Genomic DNA, 22,520 nt, shown 5'->3' on the forward strand with positions numbered 1-22,520 from the left:
TGCGTGATGTATGCATTCAAAATTTTGATAGTCAAACACTATCTCGATTTAGTCATCTCTGTAATCTATGAAATATAAATTTTCGAGTGCAGAAAATTTTCACTTTTCATTTTTGCAATTGACGTAATTGATGAAAGATGCATGCTCATGTTTTTTTAAAGTAATTAAAGGGAAAGTCCTTTTAATATACAGTACCGTTCAAAAGTTTGTTTGCAGACCATTGAGGAGAATCTATAGTGTCCTTCATGAACAGTAGAAAAATTTGAGATGAATATTGTTTAATAACTGTTTGCTTCCTATAACGGCATGTATTAATGGTTATTAAATGAGTTAAGTCATTTAAAAAAACTCAGTTTCACTATTTTGCAGCTAATTTTGAAATCTCTATAAAATTGGAGACAGCAGCTGAAAAGTTTAATTTCAAACAAAGTTTAATTGAGAAAAACTAGATAAATTTAATACCATTGATAAGAATCCAACTATCTGCATGTCATGTTCTATAAATAATATTAACTCTTTAAAATATTTTTAATTATTTCTAAAATAATTTGCTTTTGAAAATTGATAATTGGATTAAGGCATTTTAACTTACAAACATATATTACGAATCAGTAGTTTTAGTAAACAGATCCAACAATTGTGCTCTGCTGCTTATATTGTTATAAAAATATTTTATTTATTTAAAAATATTTATCGCATAAATAGCATCTCCATTAAATATCTTTTCTTAATTGAAAAAATTAATAGGAGATTTGCTAAACATCGCAATATGATATGGGTACTGTAAGGTCTAACATAGATATCTATTATGGTATACCTTTATTATCCGTATCGAAATAAGTTTATTTTCCGGGTTCTTAATGGAGCGTAATGTGTTTCACGGCCTCCAACTCCAGTTAATGCCCAACACTTGTCTACACGTTTGTATATGTTTTAATAGATATCTATGTTAGACCTTTATAGTACCCATATCATATTGCGATGTTTAGCAAATCTCCGTTAATTTTTTCAATTAAATTACCAGAGTATTCTTCAAAGTATTTATTTAATAATTTAATGTATTAATCGGAATAAATCTACATAGCAAAAGATATTTAATACAGATGCATAGTTTAAATTGGAGAATTTTAATAATTTATGCACAAACAATTTAGTCACGTGGAAGTTACGAAATTGATTAAAATTCTCATATAATTAACGGATACCTTATTATATGCCAATAACAGTTCAGTTTTACGTTTCGCAATCATTGAACATTTGAATCTGAAACATTTTCATGTTTACATTTCTTAATTTTTTTTTTCCTTTGGAGATACTCAAATTTCTGCTTTGCGTTATTATCGATTTCTTTTTTTTTCAAGTCTGCTCTTACTTAGAGAAAATTATAATCAATTTAAATGTCTGAAAATCTCCAAAAAAATTTTTTCTATAATTAGGCTTTTAGAAATTTATTCAGGGAAAAGTTACTTCCCTCTAAATCTCTTATGAATCGTTAACTGAAGAATACAAAAGGAAAGCTTTTAAATTGCATTCATTTTTCCCAAAATAATTCTAAAATAAATTCGAAAGAGTATAAACGAAGTAAAAAAAAATTGCTTTCTAAAAAAGTATTTTCCATAACTGAGTCATAGAAAAAGCGAAGAAAAATTTTATTCCTAGAAGTTTTTCATATAATTACTTAGTTTAATAAATGCAAAGAAATACATTTATACTTAAAAAAAGTTGAAACAGGAAATTTGCATAATATGTATATTAACTATAAATTGCGTAATCCGAATATTTATTTTAACTTCAGTTTATTTATACACAGTTATAAATACTCGAAATGAAAGATTTTAGTTTTTCCTTTTTTAAGGATTTATTACCAAACTAAATATTGAATTAATAAATTCTTATTTCAATTTTACTTAGAAAATACTTTCTAAAGAAATTGGTTCCATTCAAGGAAAAATTCTTCACTAAAGTAATCATTGTACACTGCTAGAAAAATTAGATTCTATTGAGCTCTACCTGCAACTTAAGAGTACATTTAATAACGTAACAAGTTGACTTAATATTGCATTAAATTGAACCATATTATCGAGAAAATTAATCCATCTTAAATTGACAATGTGGAACAAAGGCTTAATACGAATGGAAATATGATCTGATTTAACAACTTATTAAAGGCATTCTGGTTTAATCTTCCTTTATGAGAGTATATTACCTTTTAGAATTTCTATTATGTATCTTATTGAATTTTTGAAAACTTGAGTAGGCAACTTTTTTGGATATAAATTCAAACCATGCTTAAGAGAAAACTAAATATTTATTATACATTGACACTAGTGACGAATAGAACTATTTCAACAACAAAAATAATTGTTTCTAAAACTGATTTAACCACGTTTTTTCATTAACCGCGTTTTTCATGAATTGTCGAAAACTTCACTTGGTTCATTTCAACGATCAGTTCTAATTTTGGAGCATATATTAACGCATAACAATGGATCATTCACTTATGCTATTGAAACATGAGAATTTAGAAAAACTTGCTGAAATTTAGACCGTTATAATATCACGGTCTTCATAAAAAAATATTCTGAAATAATTACCAGAACAGAGTTAGTGTCATATTTATTGCATTTCAAACAGTATAAGCTTAAATAAACACAAGAAATTATGTCGGCACGTGCACTAAAAAATAAACCCTCGAAAATCATGATTTTTTATTTCGTTTTGGGCGAAAATTTAATATTTTTTACGCATTGACACCAGTGACAAGTAGAACTACTTCAAAAATGAAAAAAAATGGTATTTATTACTTAATTAACCAAGTTTTTTCATTAACCACATTTTTCAGGAATTTCCTAAATTTTTCGAAAATTTCACTTGATCAGCGATAATTTATAATTTTAAAGAACTTATTAAACCATGTCATTCATTTATGCATTTGAAATATATAAATTTAGAAAAACTTGCTAAAATTTTGACCATTATATTCTCACGGTCCTCAAAGAAGAATTATTCTGAAAGAATTACCAGAACAGAGTCAGTGTCATTAAATTTATTGCATTTCAAAACGTTTGAACTGCAATAAATGCAAAGACACGTGCAAGGTAGAAAATGAACATTAAAAAAAATTTCCGAAACCATTTCCTGAGAAATGTTCACAGGAAAAGTTTGACAAATTGAGAAAATTACTGTCTTAAATTTTTTTAGAAGGCCAGTTTCATCAAAATCTCACGATTTAATAACAAAAATTGATAAACAGCACATTTAAGTAGAAAATAAAATCCTAAGATAAAGTGTATGAGGGAATAATTACTCAGTTATAGCCAAGAATTCTGGAAGCCTGTCAGTCATGAGAGTTGAATATTTAAGAGCTCCTGTTTCGTCAAAACTCACGAGAGCTCATGATAAAATTATTTTCTAAAATAGCTGAGTACAGTTAACAATTTTACTGTTTACAAAACTGAGTTTTATTTCTATTGCAATTCAGAAGCATCTAACTATATTTTTTGTATGATCACTGAACAAAATCCAAAAATAATTTTCATTACTGCAGCTCTTTAAGGGGATTTCGAAGATTTAAAATTTAAAGAAATTTCAATTCAGCTTTAAAATGACATCAGGTTTCAAAATATAGTTATCAGCTTAAAACCACTTGGTAGAATAATTATATGTTCAAATAACCGTGTATTAACTGCTTTCACCGAATACGGTTAAACAACCAGAGTTTTCTCACAAACTAGGCGCACCTAATGAAGCCACTTTGTTCATCGCAGATGGGTACATATAGCAGTGATGGCCAGTCTCATGACTGGTAGAACGGTGGTTCGAGACCCAACGTTGGCACCTAAATATTTCCTTCAACACATGAAGAGTTTCCGGAGTCATTTACTCCTCAATTTGTGATCCTTTACTATTGGAATGCGATACTCTCATTCATGCATAGATGACAGCGCTGTAAAGCTGCTAATCTTTCTAAATATCTGTTTTTATGGTTTTGAAACTATGCTAGTTGTAAATGGCTTAAAAACCATGTAGTTTTGTTTTCATGTTTTTTTTAATTATACTAGTTGTAAATTGCTTTAAAACCATTTAGATAATAAATGTTCTTCACTTTAAACTTCATGGTTAATTGGATGGACAGACTGCTGCCGGTTATACTACTATAATTAAGGAATTAAAATTCTACCAGTGTAATAAAGGGCAATTCCACTGTCATGTACATGACAATCAGATAATAATTTCCCTAAAATTTATCATGCTATTTAAGAGTTTGTTTTCTTTAAAATTAATGTTGATACAAAGCCATTAAAATATTAGTTTGTACCACGTGTAGGACATTTAAAGTCAAGGACTTGTAAGTTCTATTATGAACTAAATTACATTTCTGTTCTATTTATATGGGTATTAAAAACAAAAAAATAAGTATTTTAAAAGTAAATGATGCAAACTAAATAAAACATAAATTGTTAATTGAGAAATAATTATCGAAACTGCGAAAAAAAGTTTGAAAAAATAACATATACAAACTTTATTGATGCCCACTTTTTTAATATGGCAGAAATTAAATACATAAAAGAATAAACTTACCGCATAATTAAAATTAATAGAAATTTATTTTTAACTTAGTTTTACTCAAAGAAGTTTTTTACAGGTTTTAAAAAGCAAATACAATCGAAAATGAATAATAAAATGAGAATTTTTTTTAACCGAAAATGTTTAACAATTTCGAAAACGATATGAAGTTTTAATTTTTTTTAAATACAGATAATCTGGCACTTTAATCAAGCAAAATGATTAAATGCTTTTTCTTGAAGGTAAGAAATTAAATTCAATTAATTATAATACAATTCTAGCGTGGAAAGTTTAATAATTTACAACTTTTCATAAATGTGAGTAGCAAAAGATAATATTAATACGAACCAAATATATTAAAATAAATCTGGCGTATTAATCTGGTAAATCTGGCGTACTAAAAAGTAATAGTATTGGGGAATTTTAGTTAAAATCTTAAATCTTATAAATCCCAATTAGTGAATTTGGTGTAAGGAAATAGTATTGATTGACCTCCAGCTTATAAACTCATGATTTAAAATTTTAATAGACTAGTTGAGATAAATTTTAAAAGAAGTATGGTTGAAAACATTTAATAGTGCTGTTATTTTTCAGGGAAATTCCAGCGGTTATCTGTCATTAGACATGTATAAAATAATGAATATTCCAGTAAAAAAAAGTCACGATAACCTGTATTATGCACTGTAAGAAGTTCTGATTGCCACCATTTTTGGTGTTGAGATAAACTAAATATATTAAGTATAGAACTGTAATTATTTTGCAAAAAATTATATAAAATTGACAAAACAACTGTTCGAAAGAATTAGTGCGAATATATTATTAAAAATATGTTTGTTTTTAAAACAAGATATTTTTGTGAGGAAGATTCTAAATGCTCATAAAAATACGCAATGTCAGTAAACAGAAAGAAAAATCAATAAATAAAATTGTTGCAGTGAAAAGGTAAATGAAAAATTGTGACTACATGCAATAACAAGAGTTAACCTCAACACCGAAAATGGTACCAATTATACACCAAATCAGGGTTAACCACATCTTTTAAAGTGGTTGCAAAAGTGAGAGATATCTAGATGTTTTAATCTATTTAAAGGAGGGGGCAAACAAGAACTCAGAAATAACTTTGTAATTCACCAAAGAAAGATAAATTTTTCAGTAGTCTTTCAAAATCTTAGCTAATACTCATTTATTTTTGCAGCTCATGGGAACCCTGAAATTGTTTTCTAGTGTGGATACCAAATGTGATTTTAATATAGTCTTATTCATTTTCGTAACTGTATAACAACTTCTAATTTTCCCCATTACCCCCCGGGGAATTTCCTTTCAGGCATCCATTGAAAAAGAAATGGATAAATTGAAAGAAATTGCCTTTTAGTGTACTATATTTTTTTTGCTTTAAGAACCCCAATCACACAAAATAAAAGGCATTTTTTATACAGGAGCAACAAAAAAAATGTAAAATTTAAATTTAATAAATTCCAAACATGTCCATGTAAACATGTTTTTTTAAATTGACCATAAACTTTCCTGTTTTCGGGGAATTGCTCTAAATAAAAGTTTCTATAGTGACTTTTAAAGAAAATATAGAGAATAAAAGGATTTCTTTTTCATCACTTACAATTTCAGTACTCATGTTTACTTTTTAATTTTTAAACTTAATTTCCATTTGTATGTGTAGAATTTAATACTAAATATTAGGAGCCCTAAATAGTAACGATGCCATTTATCGACTTAAGAAATTACGATAAAAAGTAATATCTGCACAATAGAAATACTTTTCTAGGAAAAGTTATATTATGATTTGTTAAAATATTAAAAAAAATATTTTTCAGTAACTATTGTTACAGGACTTTTCAAAGATCATATCATCGAAGAAATATGCAAATTTTTTCTTAATATTTATGCCATAATTATTTAGGGAATGTCATTTGGGTTGTGTCCAATTACTACTTTTTAGAGCTACATTACGTACTATTATATTCCTAGCACACATATTTCATTGGCTTTTGTACTTTGTTTTTTAATTTTTGTACTTATAAGCCTTTGGAAAATGATTAGTTACGAGCGCATTAACTAGATTGAAACATGAACAAATATGTTATTGTAAGCTTTTCTTAACAAATCTCGATTACTTAAGAATAACTAGTAAACGTATTTATAATTATAATTGTTAGGAGAGTTATTTTTAATACAATTTCTAAGAAATATTTAAAAATAATTTTGCTTATTATTTGAAACTGTTTCGAAGCTAAATCAAACTGAAATCAACGTTAGAAATATGAGATTTTACTTTCAAAGAATTTTTTAACAAGAAAAATAACTCGAATATATTAGAGGCGTACTATTGTATATATAAAAAGATTTCTTCCATTTCTTGTGGGTTACGAAAAAAAGATTAAAAATTTACTTTTGACAAAAAGTAAATACATAATAAATATATCAGATTTTTTATCAGTTAAAAAATTCCTTGAATTCTCTTCAGATTTTTTTCTCAGTTTAAATTCTTAGAATAAATCCTTATTTTTAAAATATTATCCTATATTTTAGAATATTGAATATGTGATCAATACTAAAATTTTATTTTAAAAATATACGAATTTTCCGTTTTATTTTTTAAGTAAAATAAATTTTTAAAGGAAATGTGATTCTCTGAATAATGTTTGAAACAAATTTTCCATCTTTCAATTTTATTTAAAATTTATGTTTTTAGAAAAGGAAATTATTGAGAATAAAAGCACCTATATATATATATATATATATATATATATATATATATATATATATATATATATATATATATATATATATATATATATATATATATATATATATATATATATATATATATATATATATATATATATATATATATATATATATGCATATAATCTCATGCGAGTTTTTCTATATTAAGTCATAAGCTTAAAGTAGATTTCTCTTAATTTTAAGACGTAGAAATCTTTCTTTCACGAAGAGCCATAAGAAGCCAATATTCCAATTAAAAGATAATATCCTGAAGTTAATGGGTAATAATTCTTAGAAAAATACTCATTAAGAAAATCTCTTAAATTCCCTATCGTCTGAATGGCGTCATGTTTTGGAACATATCATATTCTTTAAATTATCCCGTTTGAATGATGTTTGATTAAGTTAAGGACATTCTATCAACCAATTTCCTTTCAGAATCCCTAGATAAATGGCAGGAGCCATCGAAAATGCTTGGCTTTTTCATGTTGTGACAACAAGCAAAACTGTGGCTGGAATGGCCAAATCTCAAGATCCTGGAGAAACCCTAAATATAGTCCTTAAGAATTTATCATAAGATGCTGACTAAAACTTAAACGAAGCCAACTTGTGCCTCGTCTGGGGAAATGACTTGTGTTTTCTTCATATATATATATATATATATATATATATATATATATATATATATATATATATATATATATATATATATATATATATATATATATATATATATATATATATATATATATATATATATATATATATATATATATATATATATATATATATATATATATATATATATATATATATATATATATATATATATATATATATATATATATATATATATATATATATATATATATATATATATATATATATATATATATATATATATATATATATATATATATATATATATATATATATATATATATATATATATATATATATATATATATATATATATATATATATATATATATATATATATATATATATATATATATATATATATATATATATATATATATATATATATATATATATATATATATATATATATATATATATATATATATATATATATATATATATAACATAATAAATGAATACAAAAAACACGAGTTTCATTTATTGCGCATGAGCTGCAAGTAAATAGAACAAAAAAAATAAGTTCAAAATGAAGATAAAACAAAGGAAAATTACAAATTAATGAAAAAAGGGGGGAAAAGAAAATTAAAAATAAAAATAACAAAAACTGGAAGGAAAAAAAAACTGGAAAAAAAATCCGAAAAAAAAAAGGATAGAATTCTTTTAAAAAAATCCGGAAAATAAAAGATATAATCTTTTCATTTGCCCACGCGACTGTATCTGCAGAAAAGATTAATTAGATCAATTAGATAAATTAAAAGATGCATTTTCTTTCCCCCCCTTTTTTCATTAATCTGTAATTTTCCTTACCGACATGCTTTGTTTTATCTTCATTTTGAACTTATATATATATATATATATATATATATATATATATATATATATATATATATAATTTCCAATGAACTGCACAATCGGTCTTGCCGATAAGCAGACCTAGTGCGTTCTCCAGAGGTGGTATCCACTCTTTCAGGACCACCACAATGGGTGAGATACCGTTGGTCATGTTAATTTGGACGTCTAGTTTCAGCCACACTAGATGGTAGCACCGAGACTCAATTTGGATGCTAAGGTGCACGAGGTATTTTTTTTAATTTTGCCGGAAATGCCAAGACCCAATGAGGCATTCCAGGGATCTTTTACGTGCCGCATAATCATACGACATGGCTGCTGAGGATTTTCTGCATCCCGACAATCCGGTGTCTGGGCCGGGGATCGAACCTGCAGACTTGGGCTCAGAAGGCTGACGACAATTCTATATATATATATATATATATATATATATATATATATATATATATATATATATATATATATATATGTGTGTGTGTGTATATATATTAGTTCAAAATGAAGATAAAACAAAGGAAAATTACAGAATAATGAAAAAAGGGGAAAGAAGAAAATTAAACTTTTAATTAATCTAATTAATCTTTTTTGAGGATATAGTCGCGTGGACTGCTGAAAAGATTATATCTTTTATTTTCCGGATTTTTTTGAAAGAATTCTATCCTTTTTTTCGTATTTTTTTCCAGTTTTTTTTCCTACCAGTTCTTGTAATTTTTACTCTTCTTTTTTCCCCTTTTTCCATTAGTCTGTAAATTTCCTTTGTTTTATCTTCATTTTGAACTTATTTTATGAGTTTTATTCACTTGCAGCTTATGCGTAATAAATGAAACTTATTGTTTTTCTTAATTTTCTTCGTGTTTTTTTTTTTGTATTTATTTATTATGTTATATATGGATGATTCTCACGAAACATGACAATTCGGACCAAAAAAATTCTTCAAATTTAAAGTCTTCAAAATAATCTAAATTTTTTTTTGTATATTTCTTTAGCTACACTTATTAATATCTTATAGACAGCAGTGTAGTTTATTGACATTTGCTCGAGATATAAAAAAATAAAATAGAAATTCACCAAATCTTGAATGCCAGGAAAAGGACAAAATACCTTAGAAGTTTTAAAAAACAGTCATTTTAAGTTAATAGTAAGTAACTCAACTTAAGCCTTTATGTTAAATGGACCATAAATTGCTGAAATTAATTCTTTTTATCCACTGCAGAAAGAAACAAAAAAAAAATTTTGTTGCTGATATGTACAGAATAAAATTTTGTATAATAATCAATCATTAAATAAGTAAATAAATTTGATTACATCCAAGCATATTACAATCATACATAAACTTGGTATTAGGTTAATATTTGCTTTCCCTTTTTACAGTATTAACAGTTAAAAAGAATTTCTGGTAGCACTTTAATGTCCTGGCATAAGCCAGGAAAATGACAACCAGGATAATGACAAATTCGCCTTTTTATAGCATATAACTTTACTTTGATTTAATATTTTGGCCTAAGACTTTTATATTCTGCAGAAAAAAACAGTATTTCTTAAAATAACTCAGATAAATTTCTGTAGTTTTTGCTATTAATAGTTTCAAGAAGCCAGGAAAATGACAGCATAAAAACCTACTCATTTTGAAAATATTTTTGAAATAGATTTTGAGCCTGAAAATTGGTTCTTTATTCATGCAACAAGACATGTTCAGATAGGAGGGCATCCAATCAATCTATTAAAATAAGATATTGATTGCTGGCTCTATCTATTTTGGTTATAAACCACTAAATAAAAGTAGCCAGGAAAATGACAGATTTTCATGGGACAAACAAATTATTGACAGAAAAAACTATTTTAAACGAAGTTTTAGTAAACAATACCCTCTGCGTATATTCTAGAAATGCTTACATAGAATAAGATGAAAAAAATTAGATTTTGAAAAATGTATGGGAAGTTTTGAAGCTAGTTATTATTGGAAATATTGTCTGGTACATGCCAGGAAAATGACATTTTGATATTCAATTTTACGTATACAAAACAGTCAATGCTAGTGCAAAGTCATTTTAAAATACTAACAGCAATGCTATTTATTAATTTTTTTTATAAAAAAAGTTCTTTTAGTATTATAGTATTAGATCTTTGAGCAAGGGACAGTGAATTGTCGTGTTTCGTGAGAATCATCCATATATATGCATATATATATATATATATATATATATATATATATATATATATATATATATATATATATATATATAATGTACATATATATATATATATATATATATATATATATATGACCTCCTCGCCCAATCCATCTTCCTGTCTCATCAGTCGTATACTTAGACATGTTGGAAAACTTCGTATTTCTACAACTAGAAGAGCTTTAGCCGCATGCCTTTTTGCAACAAGATGGTGCACCACCTCATTGGGGTATCATCGTTCGTAGTTTTTGAATGACCATTTTCCAATAAGATGGATTGGACGAGGAGTTCCAATTCCTTGGCCACCCAGATCACCTGATATAACGCCGCTGGACTTCTTTCTTTGGGGATTTATAAAGGACAATATTTACAGGAGGATCATGCCGAACATTGATGACCTAAAAGCCAGAATTACAACCGCAATAGCCTCTGTATATGCCGACACGCTTGCCGCTACCTGGCGTGAAATTGACTAACGACTTCACATTCTCCGTGCGACGAAGGGGGCACTCGTGGAAGCTCATTGACAAGGGTCAGGAAACTTTTTGAGTCTATCTAACCATTAATGTTATGAATTTTAATCTATATTATTTTATGTGTTATTAAACATCAAAATGGGTCCGGGACTTTATAAACACCCTGTATATTCAACTATTAAAATATGGGAAGCGGCCGCAATCTGGGAAAGTATGATCCTTATGTGATGAAAATATGATTTTATAATTAAAAAAAACGGTTGAAAGTTTGGGTCCCTTATCATTAATTTAAAATTTAGCGTTTTAACGTCCTTTTCGCTCAAAATTATAAAACATGTTTTCCCCAAAATACTCCAATATAAAATGTTTTTTTATTGGTGGTGAAAAAAACTTTAAAAACCAAAGACGTATTCGATTTCTCGGATAATACTGAAGATAATTTGAAACCAATGATTTTTAAACTACAAATTGCGAACTTTCAAAGAAATCGATGTTATAGTTCTTGAGAATAAAAGCACAAAAACAGTTTTGTTTAGAAATAGACTGAATTTATAATAGCATATTGGAAGTAAAAATAATTGAAATCATTAAGATTGGTCCTTTCAATATATAAAAAATTGTTCATTAGGACCAAAAGTTATTTGTGGTCTTTTTTTATTGAATTACTTTATTTTTGTTGCTCACTGCTGTGTTTTTCTGCTCGTGTGCTGAGAGTTAAACGTTATTAATAGAGTATGCAATGAAGCTGATAGCCCACATAGTAAAATTTAAAAAGCTGCAATTTCTCCATTGGAAACAAGAATTTCTTCAGAAAACGCAGCTTTGTTTGGATTTGTTAAGATTGATGATTTTATTATTTCTTGAGATAATCCAACTTTTATACTCATTTCTTAATTACTAATTAGAAATTTAAACTGTACTCTTAAAATGTTTGCTCAAATCTGAACTCATTGCCTTAATTCTGCGTTGGTCCAGACAACTGGATTTTGTGGGAACTAGACTTTTTTTAAAGTAATGCCGGATAATTTACGTTTTTTAATAAAACCTAGAGAAATATTGGAGATATTTAAATTGCTAATTTAATCGATATTTTGCAGAATTCATTCTGGAAAATTATATACAAAATTTCTTTACATACAAAACAACATTTTAAAATAATTACATCTGTAGACAATTGAAAGTTTTTTAAAAAAAGGGCACTATATCTAAATGTAAGATGTTTTTTTTTAGAAAACGAATTTTTTTAGAACCCTCAGTAAAATCTTAATATTATTATTAGTAGGGTTTATCAGACAATTTTAAAAATATTAGCTTATTTTAAATTCACTATCTTAAAATACCAAACATTAAAACTAAAATAAAATAGATTATTCTTTAATCTTAAATAAAAATGCAGGATTTTTATATTGCACTTTTTTGGTCTCTCAACGGCTTTTGATTAGCTCTGAGTGGCACTGACTGCAAGAACCATGACTACCACCTCTACTAAACTTTTTTACAATCGCACAGTAAAAAAAAAAAAAAAAAAAAAAAAAAAAAAAAAAAATAATGAAATAAAAAATTTATTATTACTCGGAAAATGTTTGGCAGCCAGGAATTATCCGTATGCTACGGAAAAAAAACATGCTCAGACATTTCCTGTAACAAAACACTCCGGAAAATATCTGTACACAACAGATATTTTCCGAAGGTCAGGCACGGCAGAGAAATTCGGCATGAAGGTAGCTGTTTATCTTTTGGTTTGTATAGTGAAACATATTTTTAAAATTTTGATTAGTTTTTTTTAATTGTTCCATTTTTTGTGGGATTCTTCATGATTTTTGAGATATAGAAAACAATCACGCTTGAAAAACTCGTGGAGGAATTTTTTTTTTCCATCGTTATTTTCAGACAGCTCGAAGCGGTATTCGAACCCAGAATCTTTCTGGTAAGAAGTAAACTTCTTAGGCAAAATTCAGGCCGGTCAGAATCTGTTTCACAAATCAGATTATTTCTTGGAGCTTTGACACCAAAGTTTGTCATATTTGAAACTAAAAAACAGATAAAATCTGTGTCATTTGTTATAGATTTTATTTAACATGTTTCTTTTGACAGATTACGATGTAGTTTAACAGTATATTTCTGCAGTTTTAGAAAACAGAAATTTTCTGGTGGAAAGTTACAGAATTATGTTCTTATGAGAAATTTTTCACAGTGCAGAGATCCATGCAGGAAACTAAATTTGATTTCATGTTTGTTTCTTTAAAATAGAATTTAACAAATGCCATTATATATATTTTCCTTTGTGTGAATAACATTTTATATATGATTAAATCATAAATCTTTTTAATTTTACGAGAGAAGCAACAAAAACTTTGTCTGTAGGTTTCAAATTGGTTGAAATGCCTTTACAGATATATTTTCCATATGACAAATTACATAAATAAATGATGGCATTTTTAAACTATTTGTATGTTTTTAATCCATCTTCCATAATATAAATGCTTGTAATGATCATTTTACAATACAATCGTATTTATTCCGAAAAAAACCTCGTCCGCAATCTAATATCTTGGACAGATATCATTCTTATTGTCTGTTATCTTAATATCCGTTTGTCTTTTTATCTTTTGTTCCCTTGCGTGATTCATCACGATCTTACTTGATTTCTGAAAGGCTCAGTTTTTCGCTTTCATCTCCGCAGTTTTGAGGAAGTTTAATAAATACCGTTGATGGCTTTCAGGAAATAAGTGTTAAAGGCTAATTTGTGTACAGAAGAGTAAGCATTTACATTTTATGGAAGTAAATCATTTTAGACATGAGAAATGTTAAACTTTGAATTGTGTAGCCACTTCATTTTTCAAACGCAAAAGAGGTAGCATTGAATAGCTTTACATTTGTTTAGTTATGCCAAAAATTGTTCAGTTAGAAGTAACATTAATATCTCAATTTGTTCAGTTAGTACTAATACGGCATTTTATCAACTAAAATTGTGAAATTACTTTCAGATGAAGTAAGAATTTATGCAAGAGTTTACATTCTCGAACGCTTGATCGCCACGATGCTTAAATAATCATAGTAGGCTCCTAATATTTTAAAAAATGTAATTGTTCTAATTTTAAATCCGAAAACCTGAATATTCTGAAAAAAAGGGGTCTTATAAAACATCCGAGTATCAGTTATTTTTACACATAACCATTAATCTATCTGACCAATATACACCGAGTAAAAAAAGTGTGGCCAAAACTATCAATATATGATAAAATTTATCGTTTATGGCTATGGGAACACCAAAAACCTTGGTAATTTCTACCGAAGGGAATTATAATGAATTAAGTCAAATTAACAGTAAAATAAGATTTTGTAATATGTGATAAAATTTGGTGAATTTGGTAAAACTTGATGCTTTAGCTTGATACCTTAGAGCATGACATAAAAACTAATTATGCAGTTAAATTTCCTTTTCAGTTTTGCATTTTTTATTAAATTTGTGGTAAGGAGAACTATAATTTTGAAAACTAGAATTTCTGGTAAACCTTGTCCATATGAAAGAAAAAAAATTGCCAAATGAATGACCGTATGTTTTGATTTTATAAACAAAATCTGTTTTCTAAACAGAATATAAAAAGAATTTTTAAACTTCACTAAAATTGAGACTGAAATTTAATTTATTGAAAATGAATTTCATTTTTCTTTTAAAAAGCTAAATGAGTTTTTCAAGGGCTTATAAAAACACTAAAATTTAGGAAACCAACAAAAATCTGAAATATTTTTGATCACACTATATTATTGAAATTTGCAACTACCTCCTAACTTTTACAAAGGTGTTTCATTTAATGTGTAATATACTAATGCATTTTTATAAAATTATGACTTTATTTGTAGAGATCAAAATCTTTCACAAAATTTTTTTCATACTTTTTAGTTAAAACTTACCATATTAGATCTTACTATAAAAATACAAAACTTAAAACTAGATTACTTTGCGTAAACTAAATCCTTTTTGGCGCACATGTTTAAGTGATAAAACTTTTTGTCAGATTTGTAACTAACTATAAAGTGGAATTTATCAAAAATTTCCAATCAAATACAACGAAATTCCGTATTATATTCAAGTATTAGTTTTACCCTATTTTTGGCATTTTGTTTTAAGACTAAATGATTTTTTCCTTAGTTGCTATATTTACCATAAGTTATGAATTTAAATATAAAACTCAAGTGCCAAAAACGGGGGGATTTCTTTTAAAATGACATTCAAAACATAATTCTAAAGCCTCTACATTCAAAAGTGCTAAAAGTATTTACAGCGATTCTTTTTTTTAGAATGGTATCATAGTTTTCCTGTAAATAGGAATACAGTTTTTTTCTAGAAAAAGCTATTGAGATCAACCCCTCTTGTCACGTCTTACACGAAATACCCTAAAAAAAGAAGGTAAAAAACAAGCAGGAAAAGGAAATCTCACAATGGCATTTTGCCTTTATATTGAAATAACGGTCAATTTATCGGTGACCACTCGAAAAACAATAAAAATCTAGTGATAGTGACGTCTGCAAGCCAAAAGATCATTCTCAAAACTTTGGTTGGGTTAAGAAGGCTTGGTCCATACAGTCCTGTCAAAGGATCAAGTTTTCGTGAGGTGAATTTTCCAACAGCCTTTTTAGCGGCTTTCACCAACTTTATACCATACTCAATCGATAGAAAAGTACGCGACTTTGACGTTAGTATCTTGAAATCTCGGAGAAATGGCGCCAACGTGAGGTTTGTGTGAATCGGCTCAGTAGCCTTTTTCTCCGACCCTTCAAATACTTGGCGCACTCATTAGGTAGATTGGTCTCCAAGGATTAGGGCCAAGCTAAACAATACTTGTTAGCCCTTCTTTTGTTACTGCTCCTGTTTTTATTAGCTCATCTCGTTCTAGACAAGTTGCTTTTTATTAGCACTAGAAATGGGCGATTTTGAGCAACTCTTCAAATCTCTGTACTTCTCTTATTTCTTTTCAAAAAATATAATGGCTCTTTAAGAGCTTCGACTGATTTATAACATAACAGTTGATAACATTATAGTTTTATAAATATTAACATCTACTCAGGATGTTTTGTAAATACTCCTTGGAATCTTTGCTGACAATAAATTGTTAATAATATTTTTTTTTGGGGGGAGGGGGTGTTTGAACACTTCCTATATAATCGGGGGTTGTTAACCATTTTGAAAAAAAAGTGCTATTACCTGAAATAAAATAGATTATATAAGTGCCACTTCAAACTTTTCTTAGATACTAAAAATATTGAAAAAGAGGAAAAAAATGTTTATGGGTTGATAGTTCGGACTTTACGCAAATGTGCATATCTGAGTAGATTTAAAATATAATTAATAAAACAACAGTATAAACTTGGATTTAATTGTTAATAAACGTTTTTAGAGGTCTGGTCTGTTTAGGTTATGCATAAAATAAAAGGATTAACTTGAAACATTTATTTCAAAATTATTATAAATAATCAGAGTTAGTTGTTGCTTTTAAATTCGTTAAGGTCTGTTGAATTAGCCAATTATACTTTCGAATATGCATGTCATTTAAATTAGGGTTAGATTTTCAAGGTGCTAACGAAATTCGATGTTTTAATTGCATCTCAGTTATTCCTGAGCGATTTTATTACGTTCATCATAAAAACCAAGCTTAAATCATCTGGCTTGTTCTGTAACCGAAAACATCATTGTTTTGGTGTAAAGCAGTTATGCTTTGACGCGGTTGTATTTAATAGGGATTTTAAGTAGTTTGACTAGATATTACTTTTCAATATTTTAATAAGTGTGTGACTAATAAAAAATCCGTGTGTCGCTAATAAATAAACACCATGCCACACTGTAGAACACCTGGCCTTGTTGTGACTATCCATTATTTAGTTCAACAGTTTAGTATTTATTGAATTAAAGTCCGGACCTTTTTTTCAAACAAAAATATCTTTAAATAAGGTTACTTCAAAAGAATGGGATGGTAGTAGCTCCAAAAGAATGGGATGGTAGTAGCTCCAAAAGAATGAGATGGTAGTAGCTCCAAAAGAATGAGATGGTAGTAGCTCCAAAGGAATGGAATGGTGGTAGCTCCAAAAGAATGAAATGGTGGTAGCTCCAAAAGAATGAAATGGTGGTAGCTCCAAAAGAATGAAATGGTGGTAGCTCCGAAAGAATGAAATGGTGGTAACTCCAAAATAATGAAATGGTGGTAGCTCCAAATGAATGAAATGGTGGTAGCTCCAAATGAATGAAATGGTGGTAACTCCAAATGAATGAAATGGTGGTAGCTCCAAATGAATGAAATGGTGGTAGCTCCAAATGAATGAAATGGTGGTAGCTCCAAATGAATGAAATAGTGGTAGCTCCAAATGAATGAAATGGTGGTAGCTCCAAATGAATGAGATGGTAGAAGCCCCTAAAGAATGAGATGGTAGAAGCCCCAAAAGAATGAAATGATAGTAAAAATTGAGGGTAAAGCAAAATTAAAAATGGCACACTATATGAAGATCAGATCACTCGGTTGTCTTGAAAACGTGGGATTTGAAAGGGAACATCTAATGAAAGTATCATAACTAAATATTTAGAGAGTGAATTGGAGTTAGATTAAAGTTAAAACTGACTTTTTTTTACAAAATCAATACCATTTAATGCTTATTATACACAATAGAAAAGCAATGAATGAAAATAAACGAAAATCGATGCCAGAATTCAATAATTATAATTTTTCAAGTCAATAATTTCAAATGAATAATTATAATTTTTAAAAGTTTTGAGTTATTTAGAGTGTTATTAAAAATTTAAAAGTGAAACTAAAATAAAAATGAAAAATATTCGAATCTAAACTCTTATTAACAGTAACTATGAAAAATACCGGTGAAATTATGACAATAATTTGGTACAACAAAATATCATAGAAATATTATTAATGAACTATATATAAATGAATATTATAAATGAACTATAGCATCACAAATCAATCGTAAATTTATGTGGTTATAGTAAAAATTAGCATAAATTAAAAAATTATAGATTATGAATCTGAGCATTAAAACATTACTTACAGTTTCAGGTTTAAGTATATGTAAATTTTATTTTACAAAGATAATCATCAATTCAAATATAAGAAATTTCCAAATAAATTTTCGTAAATGTTCTTCATTGACTGTTATTAAGCATTCAAATAAATATTTAATTACAAATACTATAGATAATTATAAAAAGAAATATTAAAAATGTACAATTAATTAAATTAAAAACAATTTAACCTCTAATTCTTCAAACAAATCAGGTTAGTAAAGTACACATTATTAAATGAAAAATAACAATAATTGTTTCTAATCCCTTTTTTAATAATTAATTCGTGACAACACTTTTTAAGCACCTAAATTAAGAAAAAAAGTAAAACAAAATTTAAACCTTTATCAACAACAAAAATTTGATAATCAAATTTTATTATTTTTTGAAGAAAATGCAGAAGATTTAATGGTGTTCTATTAAAGCACTGAAAATTTTGGGAAAATAATAATCTATAAAGGATAGTAATTTCGGCAAGTTCGAAAGTTTTCTCAACCACAAGTTCATAGATTTTAGTAACGTGCAATTACTTAAATACATGCCGAAATAAATTTCAAAAATATCCCTAGTGGATATGCCGACAATCATATGGTTCCGAAGAGCCCAAACTTCATCATAGAAGTATATTTTTATCAAAAGATGAAATTAATGCTAAACTAATATTATATTCGAATGTTTCACAATAGAATCCACTCACGAACTAATGAGTGGACGAAAGGGAGGACGTTAATAGCGTTACTCAAACACTCTTGAGTGTCAAAATTTGTAAAAAAATATGTTTCTAATAAAAATAATCGTCTGATAACATATTTTCTAAGAAGAAAAAGTTTAACACGATCTTCAGTAAGATTCAGGAAATTTCGACTGTTATCCTATTAATTTGTTGGTTTCATCTGAATCACTTCTAGCAAAAGAGCATTATTAAAGAAGTCTTTCTATTGAACTAGAAATAAATAGAAAAGATTCGTCATATCTGGGAATTTTGTTTTCAATATTTTGATTAATCGTATGTGTTTGATCCAATGATCTGATCAAAAGTAGTTATGGTTATCACTTGTCGACGAGAATTTATATTCATTCAGTAAATCTACATTAAGTGAAATTTGGTTTCAGTAGCATTCTACTAGATTTACACTAATGGGTTATTGCCAACTGTCGGGATTTCTTCTAAATTATGAACCGAAGAACACACTACACCTCGCAATTTAGACAGAAGAACAGACCCGGTTTTTGCACCATGCTTCCCAACCACCCGGAAGTGAACTTTTCAGACTCTAACTTCACTACATTTGAGTTAGAATGGACTCCGAAGCATTAAGACATGATTTCAGAACCCGATAAGACACTTTATCACGGGATTCGAACCCCGGCTTTGGCAGGCGATCGCTCTATCCATCTAACCGGCTGCATTAATTATTTGATGACTTATATTCGAATGGATGTATCAACAATATATTGATTGCTATAAGAACTGCGTCATATCAGCCACCATATTAGTTACGTCATAGCTATCACCTTATTAGTTACGGCAAACTACACTAGCAGAGAAAATGAAATGCATATAAAATTATTCAAATACTCAAGAAAGCTGTTCGAAAAAATAAAAAAAATTTAGACAATCGAAATTTAAAATATAACATTAGAATATATCATTAATAATATGATTCTTCAATAAAGATGAATAAAAGTTACTCTTGAATAATGATAGGGAAAAAAATTAATTTATTTTAAAAGTAAGTCATTCACTTAAGCAGAATTTATGAACAACAAAATTTTAGATGAATGATTAATAATAATTTTAGCAAACATTGGGGGGTAATTATTGTAATCTTTTGTCAAACAAACAATGACAGAATTTGAAGCAGATCTAATCCTTTTTTTAAACTTAGATGCATAAATCAGTTTGTTCCAAATTTAAGTATACATAACGTTTGAATTACTAAGATAAGTTTGAATTACTAACGTTTGAACTGCTAAGATCTTTGCGTTTTCAAGTAATTTCAAATTAGATATTTCAAAGTATCCAATTAAATGTTTATCAAAAATAACAATTCTGAAACAGAACGAAGTAATTAATTCCTGAAAATAAGTCAGATTCACCATATATCAGTTTTTAAAAGGCAAATTAACAACAGAATCTATTTACTTTTTGATTTTTACAACATTTAATTGGTAGACAAGACATTTAATATGTATATGTTACCAGCAAATTATGAAATCCGGCATTGTATAGAATGCCTAAAATTAGCCGGCAAAGTATGAAATGATTTATATTTCACACATTGCCCAGGCATTCTATAGAATGACGTATGAGAAACCGGTAAAGTATAAAATACATCTCTGATTCCTCAAAATATCATTCAAAAATGACAAATTCAAAACGTCATCCGATTTGATATTAATTTATTCGTGGATATAATTACATTTATTCGATATTTTAATACTTAATGACGAAAGATTACATTTATTCGATATTTTAATACTTACTGACCATAGATTAGAAGAAACATCAGTGTTTGGAGTATCGGGCAAATATATACCGGGCAATGGCACTTGACCTTAAAAAAACATCAGTGTGGGGTATACCGGGCAAATGTATTCTGGGCAGTGGCGAATGACCTTAAAAAAACATCAGTGCAGGATAAACTGGGCAAATGTAAACCGGGCAGTGGCACTTAACTAGATCTAGTATGATTAGATCTTCGGTAAATGTCCGAAATATATACTAGGTCTAGTGCCACTGCCCAGTATACATTTGCCCGATACTCCAAACACTGATGTTTCTTCTAATCTATCGTCAGTAAGTATTAAAATATCGAATAAATGTAATAATATCCACGAATAAATTAATATCAAATCGGATGTAATAAATATTTCGGACATTCACCAAAGCGACTATGTGACTGTCAACATTCACCGGTGAAAGTCAACAACCCCCGATTTCGGTCATTCACTGTAACATGAACATCATTTACATAATAACCTCATAAGGACGTTTATTTCATACTTTGCCTAAATAGCATTTGGCATTCTATAGAATGCCTAGGCATTTTATACAATGCCAAGGGAAAGTATGTAATACTTCTCACATTTCATACTTTGCCTGAAAACATCCGGCATTCTATAGAATGCCTGGGCATTCTATACAATGCCGGCGTTTCATACTTTGCCGGTAACATATACACAGACTAAGTTATTAAAGACAACCTGATTTGAATTTCGATTTTCAATTCGGAAATGTTAGCAATATCTATTTTCTCTGGAAGAGATCCAAATTTTGCTCCTAGAAAAGATGACATAATGAAAATATATTGACGAAATAAGTATGGAAGTAATATTATTTTAAACAAATTAAGAAACAATATATTCATGTGATATCGAAAAATTCTACTCTATTAAATCTTTTAACCACATCTTTTCACTTTCAAATTCTTTTACTATACAATAGCATCTCTTCTTTTATATATATATATATATATATAATTTAAATCGAATTCTTTTTTTTTTACATTATTACGTATCTGTTTAGAGATATGATATCTCAGTCAAATTATTTTTCACTAATTGGCTGAGCAATGTCTATTTCCTTCACTATGCAAAACGGAAGTCAAATGTTTATTTGTTTTATTAAAAACTAAGATGAATTGAAATAAATTTCTGAAAACCACATTCAAAATATGACAAGTCTTTTCAATCACTTATGTTTACCAAAAGTTATGATTACCAAAACATGACTTTTATTCAATTGTATTCGTCCGATTTTTCTAGAATAAAAGAGTATTATTAGATAAGTTTAATATGTTACATACGATTAAAGTCAATTGTAGAAGCATTTTTGGAGGTCATCCAAGGAATTAATCGGTGTAATCAAATTGCAAATCTCGAAATAAAAGAAACCCTTAGAAATCAACTGCTAGTCAGCTTTAGATATTCAAATAATAAATAGATTCGCAACACACAACGTTTAAA

General features: G+C 27.8%; 1 protein-coding gene across 4 annotated transcripts in view; it reads left to right on the top strand.

The window, feature by feature from the left end:
• Positions 1-22,520, top strand: part of LOC107455558 (uncharacterized) — a 309,855-nt gene that overhangs the window by 51,105 nt on the left and 236,230 nt on the right. The gene's annotated exons all lie outside the window — the stretch shown is intronic.

This window comes from Parasteatoda tepidariorum, chromosome 11 (genome assembly GCF_982258835.1).
Source record: "Parasteatoda tepidariorum strain Cologne lab strain chromosome 11, Ptep-v5.0, whole genome shotgun sequence".
In the NCBI taxonomy this organism is placed as follows: Eukaryota; Metazoa; Arthropoda; class Arachnida; order Araneae; family Theridiidae; genus Parasteatoda; species Parasteatoda tepidariorum.